A 21,867-nucleotide genomic window follows, 5' to 3' on the forward strand; every position below is an offset into this window, starting at 1 on the left:
GTAATCCTTGATCATTGAGGTAATGTCATCTTATATTACTTGATTATTACGTTTGATATTCAAGTAATATAAAATTCCAGTAATCTTCCAAAATCAATAGTAATTACAACTGGTTATATAAGAGATAATATGATTACCTCTATTTTCTTAGGAATTTTAAGATTACTTGGAAATCTTTATTTTTTTACAATTCTACCCTTCACTTTTGGACAATAATGCTCTTATTTAAAATTAATTTACATGAACCTTGCCATTACAATTTTATTCCAAAATAATTATGTTCTAGAGAATAATGCCTTTGTTTTTAAAACAATTTACAAGCCAAGCCATCCAAGAGGACTACTGGCAGTCGACCACCACCACCAACCATTGGCGTCCACCATCAACCAACGTCGTCGGAATGGTGCACGACCGGTCAGATATTGCCAACAGTGTTTCGATCTGGCTGGCCTATCAACTTTTTCCAGGAGAGATATAAAGTACTGTAGGGAGAATCGGATTCAAAAAGGGTACTGGGTGAGTAAAAATTGAGAATAAAATTTTCAATGACCTTCCTCATCGTTATTTTTTTGGGTTAAATAAAGCAATCATGGAAGTACGTGGTTTCACCTTTATCATCTTACCTCCGCTTTGGAGTTTTAAGGCGGTGTTGTAGTCTTTAGATTCAATACAAAAATCTCCGGACCCGGATACTGAAGGCGATTTTGGAGATTCATTGAATAATATTTTTAGCTCTGGTTATGTTATAACTCTGCAACTATGACAAAAATTGCAGGCACGTTGCTGGAAAGAGAGAATAATAGAGGATCCAATCAGGCAAGAAGGCTCCACTATAAGAGATCATCATCATGGGCTGATCTTCCGCAAGAACTTCTTGAGATTATTTCTATAAGTCTAAATATAGTAGACTATTGAAACCTTGGTCGCGTTTGCAGAAGTTGGCGATTGTTTTATTCAGAATTTAAGCAGAGTTTTTTGACATCTCATTCACCACTTGTTGTTTATGCATCAGCCCAACAAGTATTGTTATTTCTTTCACATAGCTACTGGAATGGAATACAAGAGAAAGCTACCTCGATATATTTGGAACTTCAAGTTATGTCTTGGTGTTTCAAGTGGGTACTTAATCTTGTTCTGTCTCAAGACAGAAGATGTTTCAAGGGGTTGTTTATGGGTTATAAATACTTTTACAGGACATCAAATCCAATTCCCTTGCATGCCCCAGCCTCCTTGTAATTATGGATTATGATTGTGATGACCACGGCATCTTTGATTTTCTTATTATGATTCTTTCTAAGTATGGCTCAAGCTTGCAGTTCTGTACTTGTAGAGATAAGAAGTGGAAAGAATACCATTATGTTAACAAGGGTTGGCGTATATTGGACATAATTGTTTTTGATGGTAGGATATATGTTCTAAAGAGTAATTCTCAGATTGGGATATTCAACCTGAGATCTTGTGATTTGAGGTTTTTGGAACTGAAATTTGCACCTCATATCGGCGTTTATTTTGATAAGCAGATTAGGTTGGTGGCTTCAAATGATCAGTTATTTGCAGTTGATTCTCCTGAACTTTACAGAATCGACTTGTCAAGGATGGAATGGGTGAAGCTGTATAATTTAGGTGAAGATCAAGCTTTGTTTCGTGGCAATGATGGCAAGATGTGTTCCAAGGTAATTAACCCATCAAAGTGGGGAGGACAGAGCAACTGCATATATAGTATCTCAATCTCCAGTACATGTGTTTTACAACCACGAAAAAATATTACCACTGAATTGCCAGAGCAAGGGTTTGGGAAATGCTATGATTGTAACAAAATATGTTCTTTGTATTTTCTAAACCAGATTGAGAATGTAAGGGATGAGTAAAGATTATCGGGTTTTTATCTTTTCTACTTTGCATTGTCGCCAATTCTGAAAAACATCTTTTAAATCATTAAAAGAGAAATAGAAGAGAGACAAATTTTCAAAACTGGAACAGAAGATTTCAGGGCATTACACTTTTCAGCAATGTTAATTCTTGTTGAGGGCATTACAAATTTATTTGTCTAATTTAGTTGTAAATTAAATCTTGCTATAGAGGTTTTTTTTTTATTTTTTTTATTTTTATTTTTTACGTACAAAGAAATTTACAAAGATTTCTTACATAAAGTGATTTGATAAAAGATTAATAGAAGAATGAATATGATGAATCTGACTTCTTGTATTCACTCTTTCATTCATCTTCTACAACTTAACTTCGTACAATAAGTCTTTGTAAATTTATTAGTACGTCTAACATTATTTATTTTTTTTCTTTTTACATAGTGTGCACATATGGATTCTAGTTGTTTCATTGATATTATATATTCCATGACGTTACGGGTCAATATTGAATTAATTCATATAAGGGCAATTTTGTTAAAAAAAAAGGCAAATGGTTGGAAAAAGTTTAATATGATTTTACTTTAAGGGCCCGTCTAGATCGGGTTTAAATTTTTTAACAAGGGTAATATTTGTTTAATTTAGCAGATTACTGTATTTGGCATTTTTGTAAAAAAAATTTACGAGAAAAAAAAATGACAAATAGTGCTCAAAAGGGAGAGGGGGGGGGGGGGGGGGGGGGGGGGGGGGGGGGGGGGGGGGGGGGGGTGGGGGGGAAGGGGATAAATTGCCGGGAAATTTGTACCTCATGGGGGGCTGTTATTAAAACGTTATTGGGTAATCATAATTTGTCCAATCTTGCCCCTAAACAGTATATTATGCAGACGAAAATACTTGACTTGGTTAATAATTACAAAAAAACCCAATTATAAAATGACAAAAACACCCCCACCACCACAGTGCTAGATTCCAGCCACCAACGCCGTAATCTGGTCGGAATCTACCGTAACAACTCAGAGTGGTCAAATCTGGCCGTTTATTCACCGATCTGGTCTTTTCCGGCTAGATCTACCATGGATCTAACCGAAAAAGAACAGATTTAAGGCTAGATCTGGCTGTTGATGGCCGAAAAAGGCCAGATCTGGCCTTCAGATACGGCCAAAGAGTTGGCCATCGTTGACCGTCAATGACGGCCAAGAGTTGGCGTCATTAACCGTCAACAAACAGCATGTCTTTGGCCATCGTTGACGGTCAGATCTAGCATTTTCCAGGCAGATCCACCACGAATCTGGCCGGAAAATGCCATATCCGAATAAAAGACCTTTTTCTGTCGTTTTTCAAATTTCTGCAGCATCATTTTCAATCAACGGTGCTTTTGATTAGGTTATGGTTCCAAGTGCTTGTTCCACATGACTCCTCAGTGTAAACTAAATGAGAATGGTTTGACACATACAAAAAGTGATACATCATTAATTACATCCATAGGTTTGCAACACTGGGTGGCAAGACGGTCAATTGAGACTCTTAGATGTATTATTCAAGAGGTATAAATTCTCGGTTCTAATAAGGGTGATCACTGAAGGACTTATCCGGTTGTTAACTTTAAGGTGTCAGAGAATTAGTCGAGATGTGCGTATAGCTACCTAAACACCTCGATCATTTAAAAAAAAAAAAAAAAAAAAAAAACTTATTTACTTGCAAAATTTACTTGTTCCTATTAAGAGGACCTTTTTTTTTTTTTTTTTTTTTTTAATATTTTTCATAGTAACAAGGACCATTGTTCGTTATAGTCCAAAAGCATATCTTCCTTTGTCGCTTCAAATATAAACTTGTTATTGGAATTAATAGTTGTTTGGAATGATAATCAACTCTGGATTTACAATAAATTTTTCAATGACCATGGAGGAGGGTTTTTTTATTTTTAATTTTGTTAATTTTGTTTAAAAATATTTGAAGTCTTTGCTTGATTTTTCAATCTGTCGCTTCTTATATTTATTAATTTTTAAACATTATAAAATTATTGTATAGTAAAAAAATATTTTTTCCTAAATATTTATGGTTTTTAATTATGTTAGATAAAATTATATTTTTACTTTAATGAAAAATATTTTTAGAACACTTTTCATAATTCATATACCATTATGTCTTATTGTTTTGCGTATTTTTTTTACATTAAGATAAAGATAAAAAAGTTTTCTGTACATTTTATCAGATATAGTATGTTAGATTACGAATTTAAATAACTAATTTTTGGAGAAAATTTTCATTACATATAACATTTGGGCTTCTTAATTACTTATGAAACCCTCTAGGTTTATTATTTTTATTTGTATTTTTTAATTATAAACCTTGAGGGTAATAATCTTTTATAGCCTAAAAGCCACAATAATAACTATTATCACCTTTGGTAACTCAAGTGGTCGGACGAGCATTGAGACGTATGGTGAATGATTCGAATCCTTTGAACGGTTTTAAACAGGTGATCATGACGGTAAAATGTCCTAATAGTTATCACCTACATGGATAAGTCAGTGCACGCAAGCGAACACAGACACCAATATACAATATATTTCACTTTTTATTGCTATTGTTTTTTGTTTTTTAAATTTATGAAATATTAATTACTCTTTTATTAGACTAATTGAAATTTAATGACAGTGTAATTGTTTATTTGAGATATGCAATTTCTAATTACTAATTTTTCATTTTATTATTTTATTTTCACACGGAAAAATAAAACGGCAAGTGTTTTGGGTGAAATAAAGCCATCGTGGAACTACGTCGTTTTACCTTTATCATCTTCCCGCCACTTTCGGGTATTAAGGCGGTGTTGTAGTCTTTAGATTCAATACAAAAATCTCCAGACAACCCGGAGACTTAAGGCGGTGTTGTAGTATTTAGATTCAATACAAAAATCTCCGGACAACCCGGGGACTGAATCTGAAGACGCTACCACGTATTGGGCTTTGGCGGTTTGTTAGTCTTTATATACCGTGAGTTCACTATTTGTTTCCAGTTTTCCTTTTATACTTATATTGTTGCTATTATTTATTTATTTTTTTCCTTATTCAGTTGACTGCTCATTAGAGTTTAGTTAGGGTATAGCATTTTCTTTCTTTTCAATTGGGGTTTGAATTTATTTGAAATATACTTCCAATATGGCAGATCTGGGGGTGCTGCGGAAGCACACGCCCGATTCAAGCAATATGAGTATAGTGTAAACTCGAGTCTTGTTGTCACGGCGGATTCTCGCCCACATGATACTCACGAGCCCACCGGGGAGCCTGAATCTCTCTGGGGTAAGATTGACCCCAGAAGCTTTGGTGATCGTTCTTACAGGGGTAGACCCCCCGAGTTAGATGAGAAATTAAAGAAATCTAAGAAGCAGAAGGAGCGTGATCCACTTTCTGAACCTGTTCCTTGACAGAGCAAGAGACGTCGTCTTCGTCAAGAGAGCGTTCTTATTTCTACTGAGGAAGGGCTTTTCCAGCCCACGACCGAGGAAACCAGAGGTGCCTATGAGCATATGCTCAGTGTCATTCAACAACAGTTGGGTGGTCAGCCTCTTAATATTGTTAGTGCGGCTGCTGACGAGATTTTGGCTGTTCTTAAGAATGACACTGTTCAAAACCCTGATAAGAAGAAGGATATTGAGAAGTTGTTGAACCCTATACCAAATCATATCTTTGATCGGTTTGTTTCCATTGGAAGGCTTATTACTGATTATCAAGATGGGAGTGATGCTGGGGCTTCCACTGCTAATGGTGATGAGGCACTTGATGACGATAATAGCTATGAGGCACTTGATAACAATATGGGCGTGGCTGTTGAATTTGAAGAGAATGATGATGAAGAGGAAGAGAGTGATCTGGATATGGTTCAGGAGGGTGAAGAGGATGATGATGATGTGGCTGAGCCCAATGGTTCTGCGGCTATGCAAATGGGTGGTGGCATCGACGATGATGACTCACAGGACACGAATGAGGGCATGAGTCTTAATGTCTAGGATATAGATGCTTATTGGCTTCAAAGGAAAATCTCTCAAGCTTATGAGCAACAAATTGACCCACAGCAGTGTCAGAAGCTTGCAGAAGAGGTTCTAAAGATACTTGCTGAGGGAGATGATCGGGAAGTTGAGACTAATCTGTGGGTGCATCTTCAGTTTTAGAAATTCAGTCTCATTAAGTTTTTATTGCGTAACCGTCTGAAGATTGTGTGGTGTACTCATTTGGCAAGGTCCGAAGACCAAGAAGAGAGGAAGAAGATTGAGGAGGAAATGATGGGTTTGGGTCCTGATTTGGTTGCAATTTTGGAGCAGTTGCATGCAACGAGGGCAACTGCCAAGGAAAGGCAGAAGAATCTGGAGAAGAGTATTAGAGAAGAGGCTCGCAGGCTGAAGGATGGGGGTGGTGGAGATGGTAACAGGGATAGGAGGGCTCTTGTTGATAAAGATGCAGATGGTGGCTGGTTGCGGGGTCAGCGCCAGTTACTCGATCTAGACAGCCTTGCTTTTGAACAGGGTGATCTTTTGATGGCAAATAGAAAGTGTCATCTTCCTACGGGGTCTTATAGACATCTTAGCCAGGGTTATGAAGAAGTTCATGTGCCTGCATTGAAACCAAATCCGCTGGATCCCAATGAGAAATTGATAAAGATAACTGAAATGCCAGAGTGGGCACATCCAGCTTTCAAAGGAATGACAGTTGAACAGGGTGCAGAGTAGAGTGTATGAGACTGCCCTTTTTTCAGCAGATAATATACTGTTGTGTGCTCCTACCGGGGCTGGGAAAACTAATGTTGCCGTGCTTACCATACTTCAGCAGTTAGCATTGAATGGGAACCCAGATGGTCCATTCAACCATAGCAACTATAAGATTGTCTATGTGGCACCGATGAAAGCTCTTGTTGCTGAAGTCGTCGGTAATCTTTCTAATCGTTTGCAGGTATATGATGTCAAGGTGAGGGAGCTAAGTGGAGACCAGACACTCACGCACCAACAAATTGAAGAAACACAAATAATTGTGACCACTCCTGAGAAGTGGGATATCATTACCAGAAAATGAGGGGATCGAACCTACACGCAGCTTGTGAAACTGCTTGTTATTGATGAAATTCATTTGCTTCATGATAAAAGAGGGCCTGTGCTTGAAAGTATTGTTGCTAGGACTGTTAGACAAATTGAAACTGCAAAAGAGCATATTCGGTTGGTTGGGTTGTCAGCTACACTCCCCAATTATGAAGATGTGGCTTTTTTTTTACGAGTGGCTTTGGGAAAAGGGTTGTTCCACTTCGACAATAGTTATAGAACTGTCCCTTTTTCTCAACAGTATATTGGGATTGTGGTCAAGAAGCCACTGCAAAGGTTTCAGTTGATGAATGATTTGTGTTATGAAAAGGTTATGGAAATTGCTGGAAAGCATCAAGTTCTTATTTTCGTTCACTCCAGGAAGGAAACAGCAAAAACAGCTCGTGCAATATGAGATGTATCACTTGAGAATGATACCCTTGGTAGATTCTTGAAGGAGGACAGTGTCAGTCGTGAGATTCTCCAAAATCACACAGATATGGTCAAGAGCAATGATCTTAAAGAACTTTTGCCTTATGGTTTTGCAATTCATCATGCTGGGATGACAAGGGGTGGCCGTCAACTTGTTTTGAGGATCTTTTGGTGATGGACATGTGCAGGTGTTGGTTTCCACTGCAACTCTTACTTGGGGGGTGAATTTGCCTGCTCATACAGTGATCATTAAGGGAACCCAGATTTACAATCCAGAGAAAGGGGCATGGACCGAGCTTAGTCCTCTGGATATTATGCAGATGCTGGGTCGTGCTGGAAGGCCTCAGTATGATTCATATGGGGAAGGGATTATCAGTACTGATCATAGTGAACTTCAATACTATCTTTCTTTAATGAATCAACAGCTCCCTATCGAAAGTCAGTTTGTGTCCAAACTAGCTGATCAGCTAAATGCTGAAATTGACCTTGGGACTGTCCAAAATGCTAAAGAAGCCTGCAATTGGATTGGATACACTTACCTGTACATTTGAGAGTTCTGAAAGAAGATAACATTGGGGAGAGGAGAGCTGATTTGGTAAGAATCTCTGTAGTGTAGTGCTCTTTTTTTTTTTTTTTTTCTTTTTTCATCGATTGGCAGGATCTCTTTGTTTATCATTCTCATTTGTTTGATCTTTTGGATGCATGTTAGTTCTAGTTGCATATTTTATCTGTTCCTTTTTCTCCTGATGGTGTTGCTTAGTATGGGGGAATTTTTTGTTCACCAAAATGAATCAATTTTTTGGTCCTTTACATGAGGATTTGACTGGGCATTTAAAGATACGTAAGTAAACTTATTTCTGCCCATGATTGTTTCTATCACTGCACTAAGGCTCTTTTTATTTTTACTTTTTAAATTTGATTTTCAAAGTTTCTATTGATTTGAGAGTCTCTCTGTGTGTGGTTGAAAATTTTTGTTTCAACTTCCTTAGGTTATATTTTTATCCTTTATAGTAATTTCATACAATTATTCATCATACTTGGTGAGTTGCTTATCAACAATGGAAGTTGTCTTTAAGGAAACAATAAGAAAAAAAGTCGTTTTTTCAGTCTCCTCTTGTATTTGTCTATTTTTTCTAATATAATTGCGGTCTTGTACACCTTGTAGCTCACCAAATTGATTTGTCTATTGCACGTTTGATTGGATTATTTTACTGTTAGTTTATTTAAATCATCCTAGTTCTTTCTTTTCATTTGCTGAAACTTATGTTTGATTTCTTCTTGTAGATTCATTCTGCTGCCACATTTTGGACAGAAATAACTTGATCAAGTATGATAGGAAAAATGGATATTGCCAGGTTACAGACTTGGGTCGCATTGCAAGCTACTACTATATAACTCGTGGGACAATGGCCACATATAATGAGCATTTGAAACCAACAATGGGCGATATTGAGCATTGCTGGCTATTTTCTCTTAGTGAAGAATTCAAATATGTAACAGTTAGGCAAGATGAGAATATGGAGCTGGCTAAGCTGTTGGACCGTGTTCCCATTCCCATAAAGGAAAGCCTGGAAGAGCCTAGAGCCAAGATTAATGTTTTGCTGCAGGCATGCATTTCTCAGCTAAAGCTGGAAGGGCTTTGATTGGTTTCTGACATGGTGTTCATAACTCAGGTTAGTTTTCTTCTTGTTGCCATGTTCTTCTGTCATTCCCTTATTATTCCTGATGAACACAGATTTCATATATGTCTTTTCTCATTTTACATTTTTTGTTCTTAATTAGAGTGCGGGATGTCTTATGAGAGCTCTTTTCGAGATTTTATTGAAACGGGGTTGGGCACAATTAGCAGAGAAAGCTTTGAACTTGAGCAAAATGGTTACCAAACGGATGCGGAATGTCCAAACACTTCTCCGCCAGTTCAATGGAATCCCAAATGAAATTTTAATGAAGTTGGAGAAGAAGGATTTTGCATGGGAAAGGTATTATGATCTCTCAGCTGCAGAGCTTGGGGAGCTCATTCGTTACTCAAAGATGGGAAGAACACTTCACAGATTTGTTCACTAATTCCCAAAACTAAACATTGCAGCACATGCTCAACCAATAACTTGCACTGTTTTAAGGGTTGAACTTACAATAACACCAGACTTCTAGTGGGATGACAGGGTCCATGGATATGTGGAGCCATTTTGGGTAACTGTGGAGGATAGTGATGGTGAGTACATTCTTCATCATGAATTTTTTATGCTGAAGAAGGAGTATATAGATGAGGACCACACACTGAATTTCACTGTGCCAATCTATGAACCATTTCCGCCACAGAATTTAATACGTCTTGTGTCAGATAAGTGGCTGGGTTCACAAACTGTTTTACGTGTCCCTTTCAGGCACCTTATATTGCCAGAAAAGTATCCTCCACCTACCGCGCTCTTGGACTTACAACCTCTCTCGATGACGGCATTGTGTACTCCGGCATATGAAAACCTTTATAAGGATTTTAAGCATTTTAATCCGAATAAAACTATGTGCACTAACCAATGTGTACTAATCCAAGTACTAACATTGGAAATTTGAAATTCCCTCCAAAAAAAAATTTTTAATTTCCAATGTTAGTACTTGGATTAGTACACATTGATTAGTGCACATAGCATTACTCTTTTAATCCTGCCCAGACTCAGATCTTTAATATGTTGTATAATACAGATGATAATGTCATAGTTTCTGCCCCAGCGGGGAGTGGGAAGACCATATGTGCAGAGTTTTCCATTTTGAGGAATCATCAAAAAGCATCTGATAGTGTCATGCGTGCTGTATATATAGCACCCATTGCAGCTTTTGCCAAAGAACATTTCCGTCATTGGAAGGACAAGTTTGGCCGTCGTCTTGGAAGGCAGGTGGTTGAATTAACTGGGGAAACAGCCATGGATCTGAAACTGCATGAGAAAGGTCAAATAATTATCAGTACTCCAGAGAAATGGGATGCTTTATCCCGACGCTGGAAACGGAGGAAGTATGTGCAGCAGGTTAGTCTTTTCATCATTGATGAACTCCACCTGATTGGGGGTCAAGGTGGTCCTGTCTTGGAGGTGATTGTTTCTCGGATGAGATATATTGCCAGCCAGGTTGAAAACAAGATGCGCCTTGTGCTCTGTCTACTTCTCTGGCAAATGCCAAGGATCTTGGCGAATGGATAGGGGCTACCTCTCATGGCCTTTTCAATTTTCCTCCTGCCGCTAGAAATACATATTCAGGGAGTGGATATATCCAATTTTGATGCAAGGATGCAAGCCATGACAAAACCCACATATACTGCAATTGTCCAACATGCCAAGAATGGAAAGCCTGTGCTTGTATTTGTCCCTTCAAGAAAATACGTGCGACTCATTGCTGTGGATCTGATGACATATTCAAGGATTGACGGTGATCAGAATTCAGCTTTTCTATTGCGATCCCATGAAAACTTTGAGGAATATCTTAGTGGTATCAGTGAAGAGATGTTGAGGGCTACTTTACGTCTTGGAGTGAGGTACTTGCATGAGGGTTTAAACAGTTCTGATCAAGAAGTTGTTTCAGAGCTATTCAAAGGTGGATTCATTCAGGTTTGTGTTATGAGTAGTTCGTTCTGTTGGGGAGTGCCATTGACAGCACATTTGGTGTTTGTGATGGGAACACAGTATTATGATGGGCAGGAAAATGCTCATACGGACTATCCTGTTGCAGATCTATTGCGGATGATGGGTCATGCCGATCGACCTCTGCTGGGTAATTCTGGAAAATGTGTCATCCTCTGTCATGCCCCTCGTAAAGAATACTACAAGAAGTTCTTGTATGAAGCATCTCCTGTTGAAAGTCATTTGTATCATTTCCTACACGATAATTTCAATGCAGAAGTTGTTGCAGGAGTTATTGAGAACAAGCAAGATGCTGTGGATTATCTCACTTGGACGTTCATGTACAGGAGGCTCACTCAAAATCCAAACTACTACAATCTCCAGGGTGTAAATCACAGGCATCTCTCGGAGCTGGTTGAAAATACATTAAGTGATCTGGAAGCAAGCAAGTGCATCATTATAGAAAATGACATGGACCTTTCTCCTTCAAATCATGGCATGATTGCTTCTTACCATTGCATCAGTTATACTACTATTGAACGGTTCAGTTCTTCTTTAACTCCAAAGACAAAGATGAAGGGTCTTCTGGAGATTCTTGCTTCAGCTTCAGAGTATGTGCAACTACCTATACGACCTGGGGAGGAAGAGGTGGTTCGGAGGTTAATTAATCACCAGAGATTTTCATTTGAGAATCCAAGATGCACTGATCCTCATGTTAAGGCGAATGCTCTTCTTCAAGCACACTTCTCGAGGCAATCAGTGGGTGGGAACCTTGCATTGGACCAGCGGGAGGTTCTCCTTTCTGCTAGTAGATTGCTCCAGGCTATGGTTGATGTTATTTCAAGTAATGGTTGGTTGAGCCTTGCACTCCTTGCAATGGAAGTGAGTCAAATGGTGACTCAGGGCATGTGGGAATGCGATTCCACGCTTCTCCAGCTCCCGCATTTCACAAAAGATTTGGCGAAGAAATGCCAAGAGAATCCTGGCAAGAGCATAGAGACAGTGTTTGATTTGGTGGATATGGAGGATGATGAGAGGCATGAGCTCCTGCAGATGTCCGATTCACAGTTAACTGATATTGCAAGGTTTTGCAATCGTTTCCCCAACATAGACATATCTTGTGAGGTGCAGGATGGTGATAATGTAAGGGCTCGGGAAGACATTACATTGCAAGTCACCCTTGAGCGGGATGTGGAGGGGAGGACAGAGGTGGGACCTGTTGATGCTCCCAGATATCCTAAAGCCAAAGATGAAGGCTGGTGGCTGCTTGTTGGCGACACCAAGACTAACCAGTTGGTTGCCATTAAGAGGGTGTCACTCCAGAGGAAGTCAAGGGTCAAGCTTGATTTTGCTGCACCTGCAGATGCTGGCAAGAAATCATATACTTTGTATTTTATGTGTGATTCATATTTGGGCTGTGACCAAGAATACAGTTTAACCGTTGATGTCAAAGAAGTTGGCGGCCCGGATGAAGGCAGTGAACGGGAATGAACAAAAAGTTTGCCATTAGATTAGCAGGCTTCATAAATTTGCATTTTACTAATGAGAATTATCTTATAACATTATATGATGATAATCACAAACACGGTACAACGTACAACACTTGAGGAAAGAACAAGTAAAGTTTGGCTTAGCTATGCTAGAACCCTCAGTTTGAAAAACCATCAACGTTCCTCCCTCCGTTAATTATATATTTAAGCAAAGAGAATATTATTCCAATCAAATGTCGTAAGAAATTCTCACATACATTTACTTGTATAAACATATTTACGTGCTTCTGAAAGTAATTGCACTAGATGATAACAAGTTTATGCCCTTGCTTTATCCCTTGAGTATTTCCTCAATTGAACAGTAACAAAAATTATTAACTCTCAGCACAGGTGGCCCGATTACAAAATCAATACTGCCCATGAAAGAAATTACAATATTAGAAACATGATTTTATAATGCGCATGATTTTTTATTTCACTTTTTCATTTATTTTTTGTAACCTTATTTTGTATAAAAACTTTTATAAGATTTCTTTATAAGTATAATTGTTGAAACACTGGCCAAATATATGCAATAAAATAAATAAAAAAGTAAATAAATAACACTTGATTTACCTTGATTCGTTTCAATTAAGGAACTACGTCTAAAATTCAAATAGAGATTTTATTAAGTTTTAGAACTCTGCAACAATTACAAATCAATAATGACGGCAACTCACTCTCTCTCTATTTTTCTTGTAATCCTAGGTTTCTCACTATTACATTATATAATAGTAAACCCTACCCCATTTAGGCCTATCCAAATCTAGGCATAAATATTAATAAAACAATAATAAGTTCAATTACTAATTAGACTTACCGTGAAGGGAGCACTGCCCATCACCCTCGCGGCCTCACCCACTCACCGAAAAGCGAGACCCCCAAATGCGTTTACGTAGGGGTCAAGTTCATGCAAAGTATGAACCATATCTAACAATGGGATTATTGATCTTTTATACTAAATTAACAACTAATAAAAAAATTTCAAATAGAAACTTAACCAAAAAAAATCTTCAAATACTATATCATTTTACAATTTAATCACCATTAATTCATCAATCAGCTCCATTACAACAAAATGAACAAAATTCATCAGGTGCTTCATTCATATAATTCATTGATCCTTCCCATTTTATACCAACAAAACCAATGTTTTAAAAACCGATTAGGCCTCGACCCGCTTGCATAATTCAGTGTCAAAGAGTATAAATCCTTTTTTTCTTTTAACATTTACAGTTTTACACTATGAATCATTCTTTTAAAACACCATTTTGAAAACAATTTCCTGGTTTTATTTTAATGGGTTGTATTATACATTGTTGTTTTGTGAAGTTATTGGTTGGTATTAATTATTTAATTAATTTGCTTTAACAATGTAAAGTTTAATATATAACTCAATATAAACTATTGTTAATTATCAAACCAAAAATATATAAACAAATTGAATATAGTGGGATGATTATGCAATAAAATATACTCAATTTTTGAAGAATAATTCACTGTAAAAGTTCGCTATATACATTAATTAACTAGTTTTCGCCTTCAAGGGTAGCCTAGCAGAGGACAACCATCAATATATTTTCCCAATGCCGCATTCAGAGCAAGGTGGTTTGACAGTGCCTTCAACTTGAGACGATTATAAATTTGCGAAGAAACAAGAGATGGCATGATTGTAATATCATCTTCTTCTTCTCCCTTTCTTGTAATTTCATAATCCCACTCTTTCCATTCATACATTCTTAAAAAACATAGAACTTTCAATTTGAGGAAGGAAATAAATAATGAAGATGTGTCATCCCTTCCTACTCCCAAAAATTCATTACTCACTCTTTTCACACTGCATATGAAAGAAATTACAAAATCAAAACCATGATTCTGAGATGCGCTTCTGTTTAAACATCAAGAAGCAAATAATGAATAAAGATTATTAGTGAGAATGCATAACGTACCATTAACTCCATATTAATCGAGATATTTCAACTACTCTCCAAATGCCATTCTTTCTTTTTTCCATAATGTAAAAAGCTGTACCGAGACAATAAATATTTAATGAAATTTGGAACTATGAACAGAAAACTACATGCCTAAGTAAAAAGCACTTTAACACTATCGGAAAATTGATTTAAGCAAAGTTGGATTACGACCTTTAGAAAGTACAAACATAGGTTATGCGAAATATTTCGAAGCCTGTCAACTTTTTCTAGGAGGGATACAAAGTACAGTATACAGAATTGGATGCCTGGTGTCAATAAGCTCAAATAGATCAAATGCAACAAGAAACGACCTCACGACATCTTAAACTTGTCTCACTGCATCAAAATTAACATATCAAAATCAAAGTTTATTCGAGAGAACAGGGCTTTGTCATACTAAAGAGAGAAAACCAAAACAAACCTCACTGTACCAGTCATCAAGGGATTTCATCGAGGGTCTAGAGTAATTGGAGAAGCTTCTTCATCTAGCATACTTTCATTGATAAGAACTTCCCATCTAGCATGTTGTACCATAATGTTCGAATTCCTCCTCTGCATCGATTCATCATTCCATGATCAACTGATATTAAACCACATTGTGACATGAAGATGCAAGCATTAATATTGTTGACAAGATTAAAAATGACAATGACAATGTTAATTCTAAAAAGGGATTGTGTATATATGAATAGGTAATTGGCTATCATCTACAGCAATTTGCTCTTTTAACGAAGCAATGTAGCATATAGAAATATAGATGAGATGCTACTCACCAAGCAAACGTGAAAAGAAAAACAGACCTTATTAGGAACAAGGGCATTTTCAACCCCTTCAATTCTCTGTTTCAACAAAGTACAGTTCCACTCATCCAACACATCGTCAATGTCATAAGGCGTGTCCTTGAGCCGATCTAACCAAAGTCTGACGTTTCTCTCCTTCCCTTGTCTTTCCTCTGCATCAAGGAGCACAGCTTGAATTGCTTGAAGATTGCTCCTGGGCTTTTTAACTTATTTGTGAAGACCAACAACTAGCCTCACCTCCTGTTGTATCCCTAGGGCAATGATTGAAGTCAGCTGCTCCAAGACACTGGAGATAATAGCTTCAGCCATAATCAGAAAAGGTAACTATTTGTAAGAAGAAAGAGCAAGAGATATATTCGTGAAGCTTTTGACATCGTTTGAATTCTTATACTACATAACATAGAAGAAGCCTAGAAACCAACAAATGTTACATGGTGGCAAGGCCCTGCGCACCTTCTATTGATACCAATAATTCAACAAAAATATGCAGACTTCAATGTTGATATATACCAAATCCTTTTAAAATAATAGAATCAGTAATGGTGAGCCTGGTTGGCCAGAACCTTGAATCATCTTTTGTTTGGTTTTATGTATAGTTGTGTTGTAGTAATACTTTTATATATAAAGCAGAAGCAGTAAATATATATTATTAAATTAAATTATGAAGAATTTTATCCATATATAGAGCTCACCAAGAAAATGTGAAAACCAGAAGATTCAGCACCTGTTTCATCAGCCAAAAGTTTCTTCTTGTTACAATATATGTCCCTCAATGAAGTTTCTACCATTGAACTATAAAGAATTGGTCCTTCATTCTTCCTCTCTTCCATAACCCAGTGTTGTGACCTTTAAGGAGTACAGAGACAGTTATACACAAAGATTTAAGGGATGGCAATTTTCCCAAGGCAGGCAATTGCTTGCAGTTTATGCATCCAGCTAGTGTTAAGTCCCTGAGGTTGGTTAAGGACATCATCCAGTTGGGTAAAAGCACACTGACATATGAAAAATGCATTAATTATTTATAGGATTACAAATGACAGTGATGATGTTAATTCTAAAAAAGGGTAGTAAATTGTTCTATTTAAGAAGCAAGTAAGTGATAGATATATAGATCAGAGGCCAGCTCACCCAACAAAATGTGAAAACCAAAAGATTCAGTACTTGTTTCATGAAGCAAATTTGCTTTTATTTCTACAAGTGCATCAATGAAGTTTCTGCAATTGCTTTGCCCTAGAGCATTCCCTGCAGTGAGGAAATCAGTTCTGCACATTAAAGATATAGCAGATTCAGAAAGAGGATGATGTGATATGCTTTTGTTTAAACATCAAGAATGAAGAAAAAATAAAGATTATTAGTAAGAATGCATTACAACCATGTATTAACTCTGATATGTTTATTAATCACAATTCTTCAACTAATCTCTGAATGTCATTGTTCCTCTCTTAAATAACGCAAAATACAGCACTGATACAATAAATATTTGATGAAACTTGCAACTATGATTAGAAAATTACATGCCTCAGTATAAAGAAAAAGAAACTTAAACAGTATCAGAAAATTGATTAAAGGAAAGTGGGATTATGACCTTTAACAAGTACATAGGTTCCAGGCCTGTCTACTTGTTCCAGGATGATACAAACTTCAGTAGACAGAAAATGTGTGGTTCCAATAAGCTCATATAGAGGAAAAAAAAAAAAACACAAATTCATGACATCTTAAACTTGCCTGATAAGTAGAGGGACAACCAGAACAAACTTAGTTTCTTAGTCATCAAGGGATTTCATAGAGAATCCAGTGTAATGACAGATGCAGTTGCTCAATATCTTCTTAAAAGTGACAACTTTCATTGACAATTCCCCTATTAGCATGCTTGTATCACTATGTTTGAATTCCTCCTCTGTTACGATTCATGGTTCCATGATCATCTGATGCTAAAGCACACTCTCACATGAAGATGCTAATATTAATACCATATACAAGTTTTCTAAACAAAGGTTGAATATAAATAGGTGATTGGCTACCATCAATGACAGTTTGTTCTTCTGAAGAAGCAACGTAGCAAATAGAAACTCAGATGAGATGCTACTCACCAAGCAAATTTGAAAACCAAAAGATTTAGGACTTTTTTCTCCAGGCCTGTCAATAGTTTCCGGTGTGGAAAAATGTTCTTCACAGGGAATTTGATGCCGGGTTTCAATATGCTCAAAGGGAACAAACGCCTTAACATAGGTAACTTTCCTTACAACTTGATAAGAGAAACCTCAAACTGAGTCCTCAGAGATTTCATAGATGAAATTCAGTACAATTAGAGAAGCTCCCTGACAAACACACAAAAACCAGTTATTAAAGAAGAAATGAATAGGTAATGCGGTATCATCAATAACAATTTGTTTTCTTGAAGAAGCAATGTAGGAAACGGATAGATGAGATGCTACTCACCAAGAAACTTTGAAAACCAAAAGATCTGCACTTGTTGGCTGTTTCATTGGGCAACTTTTCTTTTCGATAGAATTGCCCGCACCGAAATTTCTGCTATTGAATGATTACAACTTGTCATTTCATTACTTTGCCCCGGAGTATTTTCTCTGCCGATCAATGACAGAAGTTATAAATTGTTAGCATAAGTAATTTTATGCCTGGTCTGTCACTGTTTTCCAGCATGACAAAAAGTTCTGCAGAAGGAATTTAATGCCTGGTTTCAATTAGCTGAAAGTGAACAAATGTCTTAACATAGGAAAGTTTTGCTGAAATTCAAGACATCATATGTCAACCTTGATTCTTCAGGAAATTCATGACATCTTAAACTTGCCTCTCTGCATCAAAATTAACATATCAAAATAAAGTTTAATTATAGAGAACATGACTTTTCAATGTCCCCACTGGGTAGAGAGATAAGCAAGAAAATAAACCTATCACAATGAATCATCAAAGGATTTCATTGAGGGAATCCACCGTAATTTGAGAAGCTTCTGACATAAGAGCAATCCAACAGTAAGAGAAACCAAATAACAGATACATAAATCAGTTCTGCATAAAATTTAAAGAACATGCAAAACCAGTAATTGTGTTGTGATATGCTTTCTAGTTTAAAAATAAGGAAAAACAAATAAGTAAGAAAGCATAACCAACCACTTGAGTCCTTTTGAGTACATAATCTCCTATATTTGTCCATCCTCTTCCACATTTGTTCTAAGGTACAAATTTGGAAGCTGTGATCAAATAGAAATTCGCATGCCTTAGTTAAAAGGAAAAAATTGCACTAACAGTATTATCAGATGATTAATGGTATCAAATTCTAGCTTACCAAGCCAATGTGAAGACAAAGGATTGAGCACTGGTTTCATCTGGTAAATTTTCTCTTTGCTTACAAGTGCCTCAATCAAGTTTACTTCAGTGCATGATGTCATTTGGTCAATTTGAAATTCTTAGCATTGTTAGCAACCATAATAAAAAAATAAGTAACAGAACCAGTTACAAAATGATGTGATTTGCTTTCTAAATAAACATCAAGAATTAAAGAAAGAACAGAGAGCAATATTGAGAAAGCATAACCAACCATTAATCAAGTTCTTTCCGCTACTCTCCAAAACCCATTCTTCCTCTCTTTAAAGTTTCCCTGGGTTTGGTTTTGGAAAATGCTCTGTGTCAAGTATCTATCATCAATAACAAATTGTCTATGCAAGAAGCAAACAGGAGATAGAAACGTAGAGCAGTTTGAAGCTTACAGGAAAATGTTAAGAGCAAGATTGAGCTCTTGTTTCATCTTGCAAATTATCTCTTTTTACAAGTCCCTCAACGACGTTTCTTCTTCCAAAAATGAGATAAACTGGTTCTGCAATTCTATGGCCTCCAGTATTTACTCTGATGATCAGTAACAGAATTCTTGAATTCTCAGAATAATTAGCATGACTAGAAAATCACTTCTTCACATACATCAAAGCAAGAACAAAAAGCAACATTGAGTAAGCATATCTAAACACTAATTCAGTTCTTTCAACGACTCTTCTAAAGCCCTTAAGTCCTTCTCTCTTCGATAAGGTATTAATGGGCCAATTCATTCTTTAATTTTATAATAAAATTTAAATAAGTAATAAGAAAATCTATGAATAAATATTACTTAAACACATGAAATTTGAATAATTGATTAAATATTGAATCAGAAATTGGATACATTTATTTAAACAAAAATAAAATATATTACCTCTCATTTTCCCCTACAATCAACAATCATAAATATTTTTCATTGCTGTTCTTCCTTTATTTACTGCTTTACCCTTGAGTTTTTCCTTCAAAGATGAGAGAGTAAATCATTTCAGCACATTAGAATCAGAAACACAAAGCAGTTATGTACCTTATTTTGTATTAATGAACCAATGCATTCTTTAATTTTACAAAATATATATAAATATTCTATTATTTTTAAATAACTAATAAGAAAAATTTTGATGAAATCAAATTAATTTTATAAAGATAATGAAATCAAAAGTGAATATAATTAGTGAATTAAAATTGGCAATGCCAGGCCAGCCATATATTATATTTACATAAAAAAAAAAGAAAAAGAAAAAAAAATATTTTTTAAATAAGTAATAAGAAAATTTTGATGAAATAAAATTAATTTTATAAAACTTAAAAAAGGTGGATTTACCTGACCTCAGGAGAGTAAAGTTAACGAAATGAATATGATTAGTCAATTAAGTTGAGAATGGGAAATAAAAATTGGCCATTTATTAATACTATACAGTATTTACTAATTCTTCAATTTGGACCATTAATTAAATCTATTAATAAACTTAAACAGATGAAATTTCAATATCTTAAAATTAAACATTAAAAGGTCAATTTTACAAAAAAATATAAATATTCTATATTTTAAAAAAACTAATAAGAAGATTTTGATGAAATAAAATTAATGTCATAAGGCCAAAAATACATTCGAGAAATTGTATTTTTTTTTAAATAAGTAATAAGAAAATCTATGAGTAAATATTACTTAAACACATGAAATTTGAATAATTAATTAAATATTCAATCAGAAATTAGATCATTTATTTAAACAAAAATAAAATATATTACCTCTCATTTTCCCCTACAACCAACGGTAGCTAAGCACAGGATTGTCATAATCATAAATATCTTTCATTGTTGTTTTACTGCTTTGCCCTTGAGTATTCCCTTCACAGATGAGAGACAGAAATTGTAAAGTCTCAGCATATATAGGAAGACGTTGAAACAGTAAATCACTTTAGCACATTAGAGTCAATAATTGAATCAGAAACACAAAGCAGTTATGTACTTTATTTTGTATTAATGAGCAAATCCATTCTTTAATTTTACAAAATATATATAAATATTCTATTAATTTTTAAATAACTAATAAGAAAAATTTTGATGAAATAAAATTAATTTTATAAAACTAAAAATACATTCAAGAAATTGTATTTCTATTAAGGAGAGGAGACCAATCTCATTTCATTTCAATGTAAAGATAATGAAATGAAAAGTGAATATAATTAGTGAATTAAAATTGGCAATGTCAGGCCAGCCACATGTATTAATATTATATTTACTAATTCTTGAATTTGGACCATTATTTAAATTACCTTTAACTAAATCTATCATTATCATTTAACTTAAACACATGCCTTTTTTCAATATCTTCAAATTCATTAATTATTCAATCACAAATACATTTATTTAAACAAAAATATAAAAATATTACCTCTCATTTTCCTCTTCATTGATGGTAGCGTACGATGAGGACACACCCAAATAGTCCACACCCAAATACCCTTTTTCAATGTTGTATTCAAAATAAGGTGGTTTGATAGTGTCTTCAATTTGGGGCAGCACCAAATTGTCAAGGAAACCAGAGATGGCATGATTGTAATGTCATCTTTTTATTCTTCGCCTTTTCTTGTAATCTCATAATCCCACTCTTCCCATTCATCCATCATTGAAAATCTAAGGCTTTTCAATTTGGAGAAGAAAATAAATTATGAAGATATGTCATCACTTTCTATTCCCAAAAATAAAATCTTGATGAAATAAAATTAATTTTATAAATCTAAAATTACATTTAAGAAATTGTATTCCTATTTTTCTTAAAACAAGTGGAGACCAATTAGGCATGGCAATGGGGCGAGGTGGGGCGGGGATCTCATTCACCGTACCTATCCCCACCCTCAAAATCATTCCCCACCCCCGCCCCATCCTCGTTACGGGGATGACAAGAATTCCCCTTCCCCACCCCAAAGGGATGTTGGAGGCCTGTCCCCGTCCCGTTAATTTTATATAAACATAAATTAATTTGAGTATTACCAAACACAATAGTTAATTCTCGTCCACATGACAAACACTTAAATTAATCGTTTAAACATAATTAATTATACATAAATATGGGTCAGGGTTTGTTCTTGTTCAATTGTTTAGGGTGAGGGAAATTAGGAAAATATGGGTTTATATAGATAGGATAATTATGTAATTAGGTGAAATATAGGGGTATTAGTAAAAAGTAAATATATATATACATTTTTTTAATTTTATATATTATATACGGGGCGGGCCGGGGGAAAGGCATCACCACCCCCACCCCATC

At 35.6% G+C, this 21,867-nt stretch overlaps 1 protein-coding gene and 1 pseudogene across 45 annotated transcripts in view; one reads left to right on the plus strand and one right to left on the minus strand.

Moving 5' to 3' along the window:
* The window catches only part of LOC116134115 (putative disease resistance protein RGA3), a 76,697-nt gene extending 56,328 nt beyond the window's left edge, over positions 1-20,369 (minus strand). For 11 of the 45 annotated variants that reach the window (XM_031419798.1, XM_031419792.1, XM_031419787.1 and 8 more), the window contains exons 1-3: positions 18,574-18,809; positions 18,399-18,478; positions 15,723-15,725 (exon numbers count right to left, since the gene is read on the minus strand). The gene's annotated coding sequence lies outside the window, so the exon portion shown is untranslated. The other 34 variants (XM_031419804.1, XM_031419803.1, XM_031419801.1 and 31 more) reach the window with 30 other exon arrangements.
* Positions 1,239-12,549, plus strand: LOC116134126 (annotated as a pseudogene).
* Positions 20,370-21,867: the final 1,498 nt, after the last annotated feature.

Source organism: Pistacia vera, unplaced genomic scaffold (genome assembly GCF_008641045.1).
Source record: "Pistacia vera cultivar Batoury unplaced genomic scaffold, PisVer_v2 Contig283, whole genome shotgun sequence".
NCBI lineage: Eukaryota > Viridiplantae > Streptophyta > Magnoliopsida > Sapindales > Anacardiaceae > Pistacia > Pistacia vera.